At 43.1% G+C, this 15,000-nt stretch overlaps 2 long non-coding RNA genes across 3 annotated transcripts in view; one reads left to right on the top strand and one right to left on the bottom strand.

Moving 5' to 3' along the window:
* Window positions 1-6,904, bottom strand: part of LOC135113809 (uncharacterized) — an 80,475-nt gene extending 73,571 nt beyond the window's left edge. Inside the window, exon 1 of the long non-coding RNA XR_010275056.1 lies at window positions 6,639-6,904. This is a non-coding gene — a long non-coding RNA (uncharacterized LOC135113809). The remainder of the gene's footprint in view (window positions 1-6,638) is intronic.
* LOC135113810 (uncharacterized) lies at window positions 3,044-14,738 on the top strand. 2 transcript variants are annotated; one of them, XR_010275058.1, is made up of 4 exons: window positions 3,044-3,170; window positions 4,852-4,909; window positions 10,386-10,429; window positions 13,860-14,738. It is a non-coding gene; the product is annotated as an uncharacterized LOC135113810 (long non-coding RNA). The 2 variants fall into 2 exon arrangements; XR_010275057.1 differs by having other exon boundaries at window positions 13,941-14,738.
* Window positions 14,739-15,000: the final 262 nt, after the last annotated feature.

Consider the following 15,000-nt stretch of genomic DNA (forward strand, 5'->3'; position numbering starts at 1 on the left):
GAGAGAGAGAGAGAGAGAGAGAGAGAGAGAGACAGGAAGGAAAAACAAGACTGACTTTAAAGATTGACAATAATTCTCTCTCTCTCTCTCTCTCTCTCTCTCTCTCTCTCTCTCTCTCTCTCTCTCTCTCTCTCTCTCTCTATCATCATCATCCACCCGTTCATTGTTCCTTCAGGTAGATAAATGTATAAGCCTGAGGAATTTAATTGTGGAAATCTTGATGAATGATATGCATGGGAACAGCAAACAGTGGCAAGCCAGATCATTTAATCAATCAATCTCCACCTTGACGTGGCGCCAGGCAAGCGTGAACCATCTAACTAAACAAGGGTGACCTAAGCAAAATTCTCAGGGTCAGTCATCAGGATGGGACAAGAAATAATAGATGATGAATGATGAAGTCAGATTTAAAAACAGTTAGATAGGAACTGTGGCACCAGGCAAGCGTGAACCATCTCTCCTGAACTAAACAAGGGTGACCTAAGCGAAATTCTCAGGGTCAGTAATCAGGATGGGACAAGAAATAATGGATGATGAATGAAGTCAGATTAAAAAACAGTTAGTTAGATAGGAACTGTCCCAACCCGGATAAATGATGAACCTGGGGAAGGTGAACTGTAGGAATCCGTGTCCCAGGGTGAGGGATGCCACGCACCCACCAGGCTCACTAGTAGACAGATGAGCGCTGGACGTGTAAATCTCCAGATATCACTAACAACATCACACACACACACACACACAAACATACTAGTATTTCCCCATAAAGCCTAACCTCTCCACCGCCAGCAGATTTCTCGCAGCGTCAATGAAGCAAATGAACCATTAGACAGCACAGGAATGACTTGACTCGCGTAAAGAAAACCAGACGGAAAATGACTGCACCAGGTAACTAAGCGGCCACATCTTCCTATGTCGTATTATCGTAATATCTCCTCGTAAATGTAAGTCTTCTTTCTCTTTTCGTCTCTTACTTCTATTACATTTTCTTTTATATCATCTTCGTCCCGTATCTCTCTCTCTCTCTCTCTCTCTCTCTCTCTCTCTCTCTCTCTCTCTCTCTCTCTCTCTCTCTCTCTCTCTCTACGAAGGGGAGAGAGAGAGAGAGAGAGAGAGAGAGAGAGAGAGAGAGAGAGAGAGAGAGAGAGAGAGAGAGAGAGAGAGAGAGAGAGAGAGAGCTGAAGACGAGCATAACAGGAAAAAAAAATTACAATGAGTGATGACATAGTTAGTGACAATTGGTAAGCCAACACAAGAGTAAGGAAAGCACGCAGTGTCAGACACGTGTTGTCTCGCTCTGTCTGCAATTTTTTTTTTTCAAGAGGAGCTCTGTAAGTTATGACCTTGAAAAACGTTTAACTTCTCCCCATTACTGCAAAGTCTGGGAGCATATGGTACTTGTACGCGTGGCCTCACCGCTCACCTCCTCCTTACTGTCCTTTCATTAAGGACTTGTAATTAGTACATTCATATCCCAGACCACTTAATTTGTAATTTTTCTAGATTTAATTTCTTGATGTCTTGAAACTTTAACTATATTTTATTTGTTAATTTTTCTTTTATTTTAACATTACTAGTATTTCTATGCAATTTTATATTTTTTTCGACGTATGACATTAGGTGTTGCTGTGCCACGCAAGAAAATTTTAACCACTTCTCTGGCGCAGGGTAATAACAAGGCTGAGAAAGGCCCACTGAAGGTACAAGTCCCCAAAGAGTAGTTAAATTAAATAGTGCGAGGAAAAAACTAAGGTGGTGTTCTCAGTGGGTGGTGCGTGACATCCCTCACTCAGGCAGGCAGGAACACTGAGACACCAGGGACTCCACACCTTACCTTCCCTCGTCTCCTCGCTTGTTAACCCGAGGGATAAGTATTAACAGTATTCTCATAACAATAAACCATGCTCAAGAGTGTTTCTCCTGTTCATAATGTTGAAATATTTTTAGCCTGTCACTAGAGCCGTAAAAAAAATAAATAAATAAATAAAAATACGAATGATTTCAACTAGAGCCTTTTAAGTGTAGCGGAGATGCGGCGCAGAAATGTTTGAGAGTACAGGCCTTAGTGCTCATCGTCTCACACTTGCTGACTGATTCCTGCTCAGCTTCACCACGTCCCTGGCATCACGACCCTTGCAACACGCCTCCTCCTTCACCTTTCCCTCTTCCTGCCCCCTCCTCCCCTCTCACTCCTGTCACTCCCTTCAAGATACATCCGAGATACAGCAATGCATGTAACAGTGATTTATGCAGACGCCTGAAGCACTGAAACACTGAAACATTGAAGAAGCAAGTTGAAAGATCGGGTGAAATAATGAAAGTGAAAGAGTTAACGAGTGACTGAGGTGGTTAGCCTGCTCTGCGCGACTCGGTGTGAGCAGACGTCGTCACTGAACAGCTGAGCGGGGAGGGAGGCAGGGAGGGAGGGAGCAATATGAAGTTTGTTTTAAAATATAGGTAGCAAGTTAATTATTTTGTTTATCTATATAAATGAAAATGAGTGAAGGTAACGATGAAAGACCAAGTAATAGAAAGAGAACAACGCAGAGGAGGAGACAAGAGAAAGATGACAATAATTCAGTAGGAAAACTTCAACTGGAGCTGTTCCTACCGGCCGCCACTACTTGCCTGGCTGAAAGTGCACGGTTACTTCACCTCACCTCACCACACTCAGTCAAGCTGACTGAGAGTGAGGCCAGCACCTCACTCGTGTCCTCGCCTTCACGCTGCCACTAAAGTCACTTCCCACACGCAGCACAGACCAGTACTTTCCCTGCTACACCCTCGCTCTTCCTGACACTTTCTGCACCCTCCACTCCCCTTCCTCTACCCTCCCTTCACCAGTTTTCTAGTTTCGTGTTATATTTTAGTAAATAAACGAGTGACATCAGTTGTAAATATTTCACCCACACTTACCAAACAAATAAAAGATTTAGACCTCCACTGAAATGTTCATGATTACACAGAGATTAGCCAATTTTGTGTGACAGGCAGGCGTGACGTGTCCAAGGGAGGGGAGGAGTGAAGGGAGGGTGAGCGGAGGAATACAGGTTGGGAGGAACGAAGGAGAAGCAGATAGAGGAGATCCACTCACAGGATTCTGCGTTGTTGATTTGTGTGTGGAAGTATCGTGGGTTTTGCCTGCCTCCATTGTTGCTCGTCTGCTGAAATACGTAAGTGACATACATACATACACACACACAGAGAGAGAGAGAGAGAGAGAGCACGGCAACAACACACCGCCAGTGACACCAACAGGGAAAACCCATTACCACCACCATTACTATTACCACCAACACCATTCCTTCTTCACAGATATCCACACCACCACCACCACCACCACCCACATCATTACCACCACTATCGCCATGACTATCACCACTATCACCACCACCACTGTTCCTCCCTCCCAGTCCATTATCTCCGCCACCACCACCATCACCACCACTATCACCGCCATCACCATCCGATCAAGGAACACAAGGCGATGCACCAGATATTAATGAAAGCGCGCCATTATAACCTGCCATTAATTGCTGCCTCCTCTAATGACCCATCAGCGCCATTACCTCCTCCTCCTCTTCCTCCACCTCGTTTTCTCTATCTTTCTCTCCACCTCTCTTATTCTTCTCCTTATCTGTCTTCCACCTCCACCATCACCATTTCCACCATTACCAACACCTCCTCCTCCTCCCCATTACATCAATTAACCACCTAATCACTGCCACCCCGCCATTGGCTCCTCCCTAACAGGATAATTGACGGCCGCTGATTGGCTGGGGGAGTTAGGCAGTTAGCAGAGCATTATCTTAACCTCTGGGTAAAGGGAGGAGGAGGAGGAGGAGGAAGAAGAAGAAGAGAAAAGGTGTTTATGACGAATGTTGAGGTGTAAGAATGATGATGAGGAGGAAGAGGAAAAGGAGAAGGAAGAAGAAGAGGAGGAGAGGGAAGGAGTAAGGATATTAGTAAAAGAGAAGGAGGAAAGGAATCACGGATGAAGGAAAGAGGAAGAAGGAAATAGGGAGAAGGAAGGGAAAAGGATGAACACTGAGAAGAAGGGAGGAGGAAATAGGGGAGAGAGAGGCGGTGATTCTATGGGCAATATAATACTATAGCGATATGTTAGGACACGACCCCAGACTGAGGGACAGAACTACCCCCCTACCTCTCTCTCTCTCTCTCTCTCTCTCTCTCTCTCTCTCTCTCTCTCTCTCTCTCTCTCTCTCTCTCTCTCTCTCTCTCTCTCTCCGCTACTGTGCTGTAGTCTCAGTTCTTAGTGTTCTTTGTTATATGTAATTTTTGCTGCTTAGAAGAATGTATGGGTTTAATTTCTGGCAGATTTGTTATGTTGTATGAGGTGACAGATGGATTTACTGTAATGATAATGTCTGGGTTCTGTCTCACTCATTTTCTGTCTCCTGTCTTTCTGTATTTTCATCACTTCCGCTTTTTATCTTCTACAGTGTTTCAGTATCCTTATTTTGGCTTTCTGTTTCCTATGTCCTTTTAGTATTTCGATCACTTTCTCTTCTTGTCTCCTATCTTTTGTATTTTCATCTATTTATGTGTCTATTTTTCCCACTGCCTTCATCGCCTCCACTTTCCATCCATCAATATTTTCATCGCCTCTTCTCCTCCTACGATGTACTTTAATGTATTACTATATATTTAAGTATAGGTTAATATAGGCTATCTTGATTTACCCCGCTTTAAACTTGTATCATCATAACTTAAGTGCATCAAACTTTCTCAGTAAATTGTTAAACTACTAAACTGGCAATGACACAGAAGTCCGGAGGTGTGTTCCTGATGACTTGTTCAGTAATGTGGTGGTTTCCCGTGCTCGGCTTCCAGGTTGGAATCTTTGCCACGGTGCCTGTCTCTCTGTGCTCAGGTTTATTGGAGCTCTCAGGTGAGTTGCTCGGTGTTTCAGTGTGACAAGAGCTCTCAGGTGAGTTGCTCGGTGTTTCAGTGTGACAAGAGTACCTTTTAGATGATAGATATAATAGTAACTTGCTTCTAAGTCTTCTACGAGAAATATGTAATGAATAGGATAACTTGACGAGATGTTGGAGAGAAAGAACGAAAAGGATGATAGATGTACTGCATAATTAATGAATCGAAGAGGGTGATGGCTGTAACAAGAAGTATATTTCAAATAATAGATATAATAGTAACTTGCTTCTTAGGTTACTACAAGAAATATGTAATTAATAGAATAACTTGACGAGATGGTGGAGGAAAAGGATGAAAAGCATTACAGAAGCACTGAATACTGAATGAAGCAATGAGGGCGATGGATGTAACGAGAAGTACATATCAGATAACAGATATAATAATACCTTCAATGTGAGGCTACGTAAAGGATGTGTGGTATTAATGTGATAACTACACGTGAATGTAAGGCTACGTAAAGGATGTGTGCTATTAATGTGATAACTACACGAAGACTAAAGAGAAGTATTGTGGATGCACTGAAGGAACACCAGATGAAGGTTGTAACAAGCATATTTCAGACTATTAATCAAATAATAGCTTAAGTGTGAAGAGTTGGTGGAAGATAAGTAGTATTGTCTTGCTAACCTGACCAGCTGTTGACGTTATGAAGCAGGAATTCTCTTTGATCACGAGAAAAACTGTTCATTTTTCAATCTGTTGTTGCTATTAATACTGTTTCGTTCTTTCTGCAGTAATTGTTACTTTAGGCGTAGTGGAGATGACTCATACTAATCATAATGGTAACTGCTGAACCAACAGTAGTAGCGGTAGTAGTAGTAGTAGTAGTAGTAGTAGTAGTAGTAGTAGTAGTAGTAGTAGTTGTTGTTGTTGTTCTTGTTGTTGTTGTTGTTGTTGTAATAATAGTAGTAGTAGTAGTAGTAGTAGTAGTAGTAGTAGTAGTAGTAATAGTAGTAGTAGTAGTAGTAGTAGTAAATGCATCAAGTATACAGATCTATTGAGCAGAAAAGTTGTATTACAAAGGATTACACATGCACGGGAATATATACAGGGTGTCCCTCGAGTTACATACTTTGGGATCTGATAGTTCAAGTAATTCCAAGTCGAAAATATTTTATACACAAATGGTGTGTTTTGCTTTATTTTGCAAGAAATTGACGTGTAAGTTGTGCGTGGCGGGAACCGCTCGCCTGGCGGGCCTCCGCCTTCTTCCTTCCCCCCTGGCTCGCTACGTAACGAGTGGTGCCGCGTAGCATCAAGTGATCATTTTTGTGTACAATCTGTGCAGTCAAAGCCTTACAGGAAACACCAAATGATAAATTAATTTTTTGTATGAGTCAGTGAAGAAAATGTACATGTAATACAGCAATGTAGTGGTTAAGTGCTACATTTTAAACATACGTGGCAACTCAACAGGTTCATGACGGCTGCCCAGCGTTCCTGCCACTCCTGTAAAGATTATTTAAATTATCTGATGTTCTTTTAAAGTGGTATTGTGTTGAGCTGCTCCAGTACGTTCAGCTGCTGCAGAAGTACTGAAGAAACGTCCTTCCTCACCAAGAAGCAGACACATCCTGTAGAACACTGCCATCTGAGTGTCCTCTGTCTGGATGCCTGCGTCTTTATCCTCCTGCACCAGCCCGGGCATTCCCACCACAGAATGAATATCATGTCCGAATACTCACTGTTACTGAATGTGAAAGGCACCTTCACCGTAGCGAAGAGTTGCACTTTGGCAGCCACCTGATGGGGCGCCCTGTCACTTACATGTCAAAGTGTAAACAGTTGGCGGGATGGAAGTTGCTGTGTGTTGCCATGTATGATTAAAAGAAATAGACTTAACCACTATATTGCTGTGTTACCTATACATTTTCTTCACTGACACATACAAAATTTTAGCGTTGTCATTTTCTGTCTCCTGTATGGCTTTGACTGCAGAGATTGTACACAAAAAAAACAAATAAATAAATAAATAAAAAACTGCAGCGCGGCACCACGAGGACTTAGCGCGCCAAGGCGGGAAGGGAGGAGGAGGAGGCCTACCCCCCACCCCCTGCAACACAACAACATGTTAATTTCTGGCAAAAATAAGCAAAACACAGCATATGCCTATAAAGTATTTTCGACTTAGAATTACTTAAACTATCAAATCCCGAAGTATGTCCCTTAACTCGCGGGACAAAAGAGAGAGAGAGGGGGTGGGCGGAGTGGGGGAAAGGGTAGAATCGGAAAATGATGGAAAGGAAGCATGATGAATGAAAAGAGAAAGAAAAGGAAAATAATTACAAGGGGGAAGATAATGAAAATCGGAATAGAAACGAAGAAAGGAAACTTGATGGACGAAAGAAAAGGAAGAAAAGAAGAAAAGGAAGAAAAATAGGTAAATGAAGGGAGATGACAAAGGAAAAGATTAGAAAGGGGACAGAAAGAGAGAGAGAGAGAGAGAGAGAGAGAGAGAGAGAGAGAGAGAGAGAGAGAGAGAGAGAGAGAGAGAGAGAGAGAGATAGGACAACGTAAAAAAAGGAAAGGAAAATGCTTGAAAGAGGAGAAAAGAGGGAAAAATTAAACAGGACGGGAAAAAGGAGAGAGAGAGAGAGAGAGAGAGAGAGAGAGAGAGAGAGAGAGAGAGAGAGAGAGAGAGAGAGAGAGAGAGAGAGAGAACCAGGAAGCAAGGACTGGAACATGGTGTGATCTATAGACGCTAACATATTGAAGGGGGGAGAGGAAGATAAGAGAAGAGTGAGAGCGGGGGAGGGAGAGAGAGGGTCGCCACACCAACACGCTTAATTTAGACGCGCTTAACTTTCGCGAACACCTTCACGCGAGAAAAGAGCAAGAGAGCGGGAAAGAGGGAAGATCTATTGAGGGAGAGGAAGGATACGAAGGGTGGAGGAGGAGGAGGAGGAGGAGGAGGAGGAAAGGAGGAAGGAGGAGGAGGGAGGAAAAGTCAGGAGCATGATCGCGAAAATATGTTCCGAGGGTGTAAATCAGTGAATCTTCCCCCCCCCCTCTAACCTAGGAGAGAGAAAGATTGATAGTATCCTCTCTCTCTCTCTCTCTCTCTCTCTCTCTCTCTCTCTCTCTCTCTCTCTCTCTCTCTCTCTCTCTCTCTCTCTCTCTCCCTCCCGAAGCGATGTAATTCAAGTTTTCTCCCTCCCTCCCCTTTTCCTCCTCCTCCTCCTCCTCCTTCCCTTCCTTTCTCTCTCTCTCTCTCTCTCTCTCTCTCTCTCTCTCTCTCTCTCTCTCTCTCTCTCTCTCTCAACCATGAAACCAAAAAAGCAACACTACTACTACTACAACTACTTCTACTATTATTATTATTATTAGTAGTAGTAGTAGTAGTAGTAGTAGTAAGTTGTTGTTGTTGTTGTTGTTGTTGTTTTATTATTATCGTTGCTGTTAGTATTGTTATTATTATTAGTTGCAGTAGTAGTATCATTATTATTATTATTATTATTATTATTATTATTATTATTATTATTATTATTATTGCTACTACTTCTATTACTGCTGTTACCATCATGATCATCATCATCATCATGAGAAAGTGTCATTTTCAACCAAAGTATGTATCCCTGCTTCGTTTCACACACACACACACACACACACACACACACACACACATGTAAGCTTCCCTGTTATGGCCCATGGCCTTGAGGGGGTCCATGCCCCCCGCCGCGCAGCTGGCCAGCCCCGGTAACCTGCATAGGGGAAGGGAGGGGAGGTTAAGGGAGGTGCTGCTAATTGATTCGAGAGTGATGAGAGAGAGAGAGAGAGAGAGAGAGAGAGAGAGAGAGAGAGAGAGAGAGAGAGAGAGAGAGAGAGAGAGAGAGAGAGAGAGAACTTTTTATTTTTTTTATGAATACCAAATTTATTACAAATAGAAATTCTTTCTCTCTCTCTCTCTCTCTCTCTCTCTCTCTCTCTCTCTCTCTCTCTCTCTCTCTCTCTCTCTCTCTCTCTCACCTGTAGGTACACGCTGACTAGTCTGGGCTTATCACCTCCTCACTCTTGATATTGAGAGGCGAGGCCATCATGGTGGACCCGCCCCCCAGCGCCAGGCCAGCGGGGGAAGGGGAGGGGGTGTTAGTGCTAGTGGTGGTGGTGGTGGTGGTGGGGGTGGGAGGGGTGAAGGTAGTGGTGGTGGTGGTGGTGGTCGGAAGAGGAGAGGGAAGCTAGTGTTGGTGGTGGTGGTAGTGGTAGCAGTGGTGATGAGGAGGGATGGAGAAGTAAGTGGTGGTGATGGTGGTGGTATTACGTAGTAGTAGTAGTAATAGTAGTAGCAGTAGGAGGAAGAGGGGGAGGAGCAGCAGTAGTAGTTATTTTAGCAGTATGTGACAAATAACACCAATATTTTTCTTTGGTGACGTGAAATATTATTGTTATTGTTATTTGTTCTTACTTATTGTTATTGTTATTGTTATTGTTACTTGTGTCTGGTGTTCACTCATTCACTTCAGGTCTTCCTCTAATTCTTCCTTCCTTGATTTCCTCGTGTCTCTTTTCCCCTCTCCCTCACTCACTTTCTTTGCAAACTCTCCTTTCCCTTTCATTTCCTGTCACTCTTTGCATCTCGTCTTTTTGTCTTTCCCATTTCCCATTCTCTCCCTTTGTTTTCATCTTTCTCTTCTTCCTTTTCTTCATTTCTTCATTTATATTTATCTCTTTTCCTTTCTTGATTCTTTCCTTCTTTTCTTTTCCATCTCCTTCAATACTCCATCTCTCTTTACGTATTTTTTCCTCTTTTATTTCTTTATTCTTCTTTTGTTTTCTTTTACCTCTCTTTTTTTCTATTTTTCCCCCCTTGCTTTTCCATTTGATTCCATCTTTCAACCATGTTTTTTTTTTCCTCATCTTTCCCTTATTTCTAAATCATATCTTCCTTCCTTCCCTCTCTTCCTTCCTTCCTTCCTTCCCTGCTTTGCATCCTCCTCCTCTCTCTCCATCGTATACCCTCTCTCTCTCTCTCCTCTCTCTCTCCAGTTTCTCCTAAGTATCTTCCCTTCTCTACTTATCCTCTCCTTTCCTTCCGTCTACCTTCCTCTCTCACTGCTCTCCTCTCCTTTCCTCTCCTCTGCATCTCCACCATTACTAATGCCTCATTTTCACTTAATCTCGTTTCTGTTACATAAGGACAAAAGGTTAGATTTTCCTGTAGGGTGAATGAGTGTTTAAAGAACGAGTAGTTAGTTAAAATACACTATTTTATCGTTAGCTTCCCTTTTAGTTTATGAATCTATGTATGCCGTTCTCTTTTCATCTAGTGCGCGCGTACACACACACACACACACACACACACACACACACACACACACACACACACACACACACACACCTACAACCTGTCCTTTTCTCCTCCTCTTCCTCCTCCTCTTCCTCCTCCTCCTTCTCCTCCTCCTCCTGCAGTACTCGCCCTGTGTCTTGTTTTGCAGGTTGTACCCCAGCAGGCCCCTCTTCAGGTCCAGCGGGTTCTCTGGTAAGTACAGGCTGCAGGTCCCTCGTACATCGTGGTGGTGGTGTCAGGGCTCTCTCTCTCTCTCTCTCTCTCTCTCTCTCTCTCTCTCTCTCTCTCTCTCTCTCTCTCTCTCTCTCTCTCTCGTAATCTTTTCTTACTTGCTTGTTGATTTGTTTTTCTTTTTATTTGTTTTTCTTTTCTCTTGTTTTTTTTTTTGTTTTTTACTTTTGTATTTTACGGAATTTTTTTTTTTGTTATTTTTCTATGTCTGTGTATTTTAGTATGTTTGTTCGTTTGTTTGTTTGCTCTCTTTCCTTTCTTTGAGCGTTTTCCTACTTTTCTTATTTATTCTATTATTACTTTTCTTATTTCTTCCGTTATTTTTTTCCTTCCCTTTCTTTCTCTTGTGTTCTTGCTCTTATTCTTCTTCCCTCTTCTTTCTTCCCAATGTTTTAGTTCTCTGCATTATTATTATTATTATTATTATTATTATTATTATTATTATTATTATTATTATTATTATTATTATTATTTCCATTCCTTCTGTTACTTCTTTGTTTTTTCTCGATTACTTGAAAGTTTGTCAATCTTATAATTATGTCATCGTGTCTTCACTGTATTTAATTTCCATGACGATTTTTTTTTTTTTTTTTTTTTGTAGTAAAACTGTATTCAAATCATTCTCAATCATACTCATATTTTTCCGAAACGATTGCCTTTTGTTTCTCGTAAGACTCTCGTTTGCTTCAGCCATATGCACACTTTTGTCTTTTTATTTTAAACACTCAACACTTTTTTTTTTATTTTGTATTCAAAGAAGTTTCACGATTTTTTTTTTTTTTTTTTTGTATGGTGCTTAAATTCCGCTTCTATATATTTTCTTGTCTCTATCTTTTTTTTTATTCCACATTGTTCTGTTGTATTTTTTCAGCTATTGATGTTGTTGTTGTTAAAATCTGCTTTTTCTTTTCTTTGTTTCCTTACCTCCTTATTTTCAGTTTCACAGTATTGTTATTTGTTGTTGTTGTTGTTGTTGTTCTGAAATTCATTTTGTCTATTTCTTGTGTCTTCGTCTTGTTATTTTCAATTCCACAATGTTGTGTTATTTTGTTTGTCACTGACCAATATTCATCGTTCCTTTCAAAGCCTTCCATGCACGTGACAGCCACACACATGCACGCACGCCCACGCACACCCACACCCACACCCACGCAAACACACACACACACACACACACACATACCAGCACACGTCCACATTTTCAAGCCAGATGTGTTACCTACAGGCCGCGCACACACGCACATGGAAACACACACATGTGCGCACACACAGACGTAGGGGGAAGCACGCAAATACACACACACTTTGTTTCCACGCAAGTGTTCTGTTGTGTTCGTCCACGACACGCCCGCGCTGCTCCACGGCCGCCACGGAAACTGCACGGTATACTGATAATATTACTAATAATAATAATAATAATAATAATAATAGGATGAAAATACTGGTTTGTTGGTGAGAGAGAGAGAGAGAGAGAGAGAGAGAGAGAGAGAGAGAGAGAGAGAGAGAGAGAGAGAGAGAGAGAGAGAGAGAGAGAATCACGCTGTTTCACCATTAGTGTGGATTGACTCATTCTTAAGTAATGGAGTCCACCAACCCCCCCGTTACCTCTCTCTCTCTCTCTCTCTCTCTCTCTCTCTCTCTCTCTCTCTCTCTCTCTCTCTCTCTCTCTCTCTCTCTCTCTCTCCATCCTTCTTTGCTTCCACGTTTCTTCCCTCCCTCCCTCTCTCCCTTCCTCTCCCTCCCCTCTCCCTCTTCCTCCCTCTCCCTTTTCCTCTCCGTCCCTCCCAATCCTCTCCCTCCCTCCCAATCTGAGGACTAATAAACATTACAAATATGCCATTAAGCCCTTCCTTCACCCTCTGCCTCAGAGAGAGAGAGAGAGAGAGAGAGAAAGTTTAGACTTTTTAGCATTAGTCGTGTCAGTGGATAATTTTAGTGTGTGTGTGTGTGTGCGTGCGTGCGTGCGTGTGTGTGTGTGTGTGTGTGTGTGTGATATAGGCAGATATGTAGGTAGTTAGATTAATAAATAAGTAGGTCGGTAAGTAGGTAGATAGATATTTAGATAGATAGATGTTTAGATAGATAGGTTGATGAACAGACACTGGGAGACTCACTGAATGATCGATAAGTTAAAAGACACATGAATTTTCTGCCAAACGCTGCTGCACAAAACAACAGCCTCGTTATCCTCATTGCCACGGAGCCTTGAATACCCACGCGGCAGTATTACCAACACACGCCTTCTTGCCGCCCACACGCGCACCGCTTGTTACTTGTTCGATCCTTGACGCACTCACGCCCCATTCCATAAAAAGCAGGAGACACACTCATACAACGTGACGCAACTCAGAATGCATCACACAGAATTTCTCTTAAACAGACTCCTTGCGTGAGTACTGTTGCATTTCAAGGCGTCCAGGGAGAGAGAGAGCAACGACTGTGCATCTTGATCAAGTTCTCTAGCTACAGACAATGAGGAAAGTCTCGTTATGAAGTTCTCTAGCCAGTTCATCTCTAGTTCAAGTTCTCTAGCTACAGGCAGTGAGGAAAGTCTCGTTATGAAGTTCTCTAGCCAGTTCATCTCTAGTTCAAGTTCTCTAGCTACAGGCAGTGAGGAAAGTCTCGTTATGAAGTTCTCTAGCCAGTTCATCTCTAGTTCAAGTTCTCTAGCTACAGGCAGTGAGGAAAGTCCCATTCACCATTCAGTTCATTAAGTTCTGTAGCCAGTTCATCTCTAGCTCAAGTTCTTTAGCTACAGACAGTGAGGAAGGTCCCATTCACCATTCAGTTCATTAAGTTCCCTAGCCAGTTCATCTCTAGTTCAAGTTCTCTAGCTACAGGCAGTGAGGAAGGTCCCATACATCATTCAGTTCATTAAATTGTGTAGCCAGTTCATCTCTAGGTGAGTTCAGGTTCTCTATTCATGAACAATGAGGAAAGCTTCCTGTGTCATTCATTTCCTTGGTAAGCGTCTTCCAGTGACCAGAAGTGCATTAAAGTGTTGTACATCAGACTTTACAATTTAGATTTTTATTATTTTCTAGAGAGAGGAAAAGGAACCGTAAGATTTTCACAGTTAATGTTTAAATAGACGAGTCATTTCCCATAACCTCTTGCTAAAACTTCGTCTATTGTCTTCCCCCGCAAAAACTACATCCTCCTCCTCCTCCTCCAACAACAACAACAACAACAACAACAACAACAAGCACCACCACGAACAACAACAACAAGCACCACCACGAAGTAGCAGCAAACATCAGTATTCATGCCTCTCATAACGCTCTCTCTCTCTCCCTCTCCTTTTCCCCATCCCTTTCCATTCCTCCCCACCCCTTCTCAAACTCCCCCAACCCTCCCCAACTTCTCACAAACATTCCCCACCTCTCCCCAGCCCTCTATAGTCCTGCCTAACCCCATCCCTGACTTTATTAAGCCATCGTCCAGCCCTCCCCAGCCCTCCCCCTCTCCCCAGCTCCTCCAGCGGGCAGTATGAAGTGGGTAAGAGCCCCACAAGGCCCCACAAAGGCCCCCAGCCCAGCAAAGCCGTACAGGAAGACGAAATGATCAGTAACAAGGCAAAAGACTCCGGTGGGCGGACATGTTGAAGTGAAGTTGTGGCTGACTCCTCCCCAACACCGGACGCGGGCCAATCAGCGCTCACCGTTGCCTACGTCACAGCCTCTTGACCAATAAACGAGCTGGGACACTCATATCACCTCCCGCTGCAGGACAGGGACAACAGGCGAGTGTGGCAGGCCATCAACTGGAAGGGCTGTTCACAGGATGATAATGATAATAAAGTTAAGCCTATTGATGAAGAATTTAAGCATTTTTACGAAGATTTACTAGGCATTGCCACAAGCAACCGTGCTGATCAATGCCGAGATGTTACTGTGTCGATTCCAGTTTTAGACGATCTGATCTCCCCTGGTGAGGTCAGTGCCCAGGTGGATCACATCAAGGCAGACGAAGCGTGTGGCCCGGACGGCATCCCACCTGGAGTGTTCAAGCTGTTACCAGTTCAGTGGTTAATGATTATCACAACTGTTCAGTACGATATTTGCCACCGCTCAGCACCCTACGTCCTGGACTAGGGCTAAGTTTTCCACTATATTCCAGAAGGGTGACCGGAAAGACACACAGAGGACACAAAGAACCATAGAGGCATTAGTGTAATAAACAGCATTGCTAAATTATTTGATATGTTTGTATGTTCAAAATTAGAGAAGTGGCTCACTCCGTACCGTGAACAAGCTGGGGCACAGAACAGGCGTGGTTGTCTCGAACATATTGTAACTTCGAGTATACTGACCGACTTAGAGAAAGAAAAATTATTCGTGACATTCATTAACTTGAGCCAAGCATACGATCTGGTACCGAGGCACATGTTTGTACGAATCTTTAAACGCTTGGGGTGTGGCACGGTGATGTTGGCTGTTACCGCTGCCATGTACAGTGTGACCGAGAGCGTTATCGGCACCACGGTGTTCACGGCCACGCTAGGAGTGCGACAAGGCTCCCCAACATCGTGC

The sequence above is a fragment of the Scylla paramamosain genome, chromosome 26 (genome assembly GCF_035594125.1).
Source record: "Scylla paramamosain isolate STU-SP2022 chromosome 26, ASM3559412v1, whole genome shotgun sequence".
Taxonomy (NCBI): domain Eukaryota; kingdom Metazoa; phylum Arthropoda; class Malacostraca; order Decapoda; family Portunidae; genus Scylla; species Scylla paramamosain.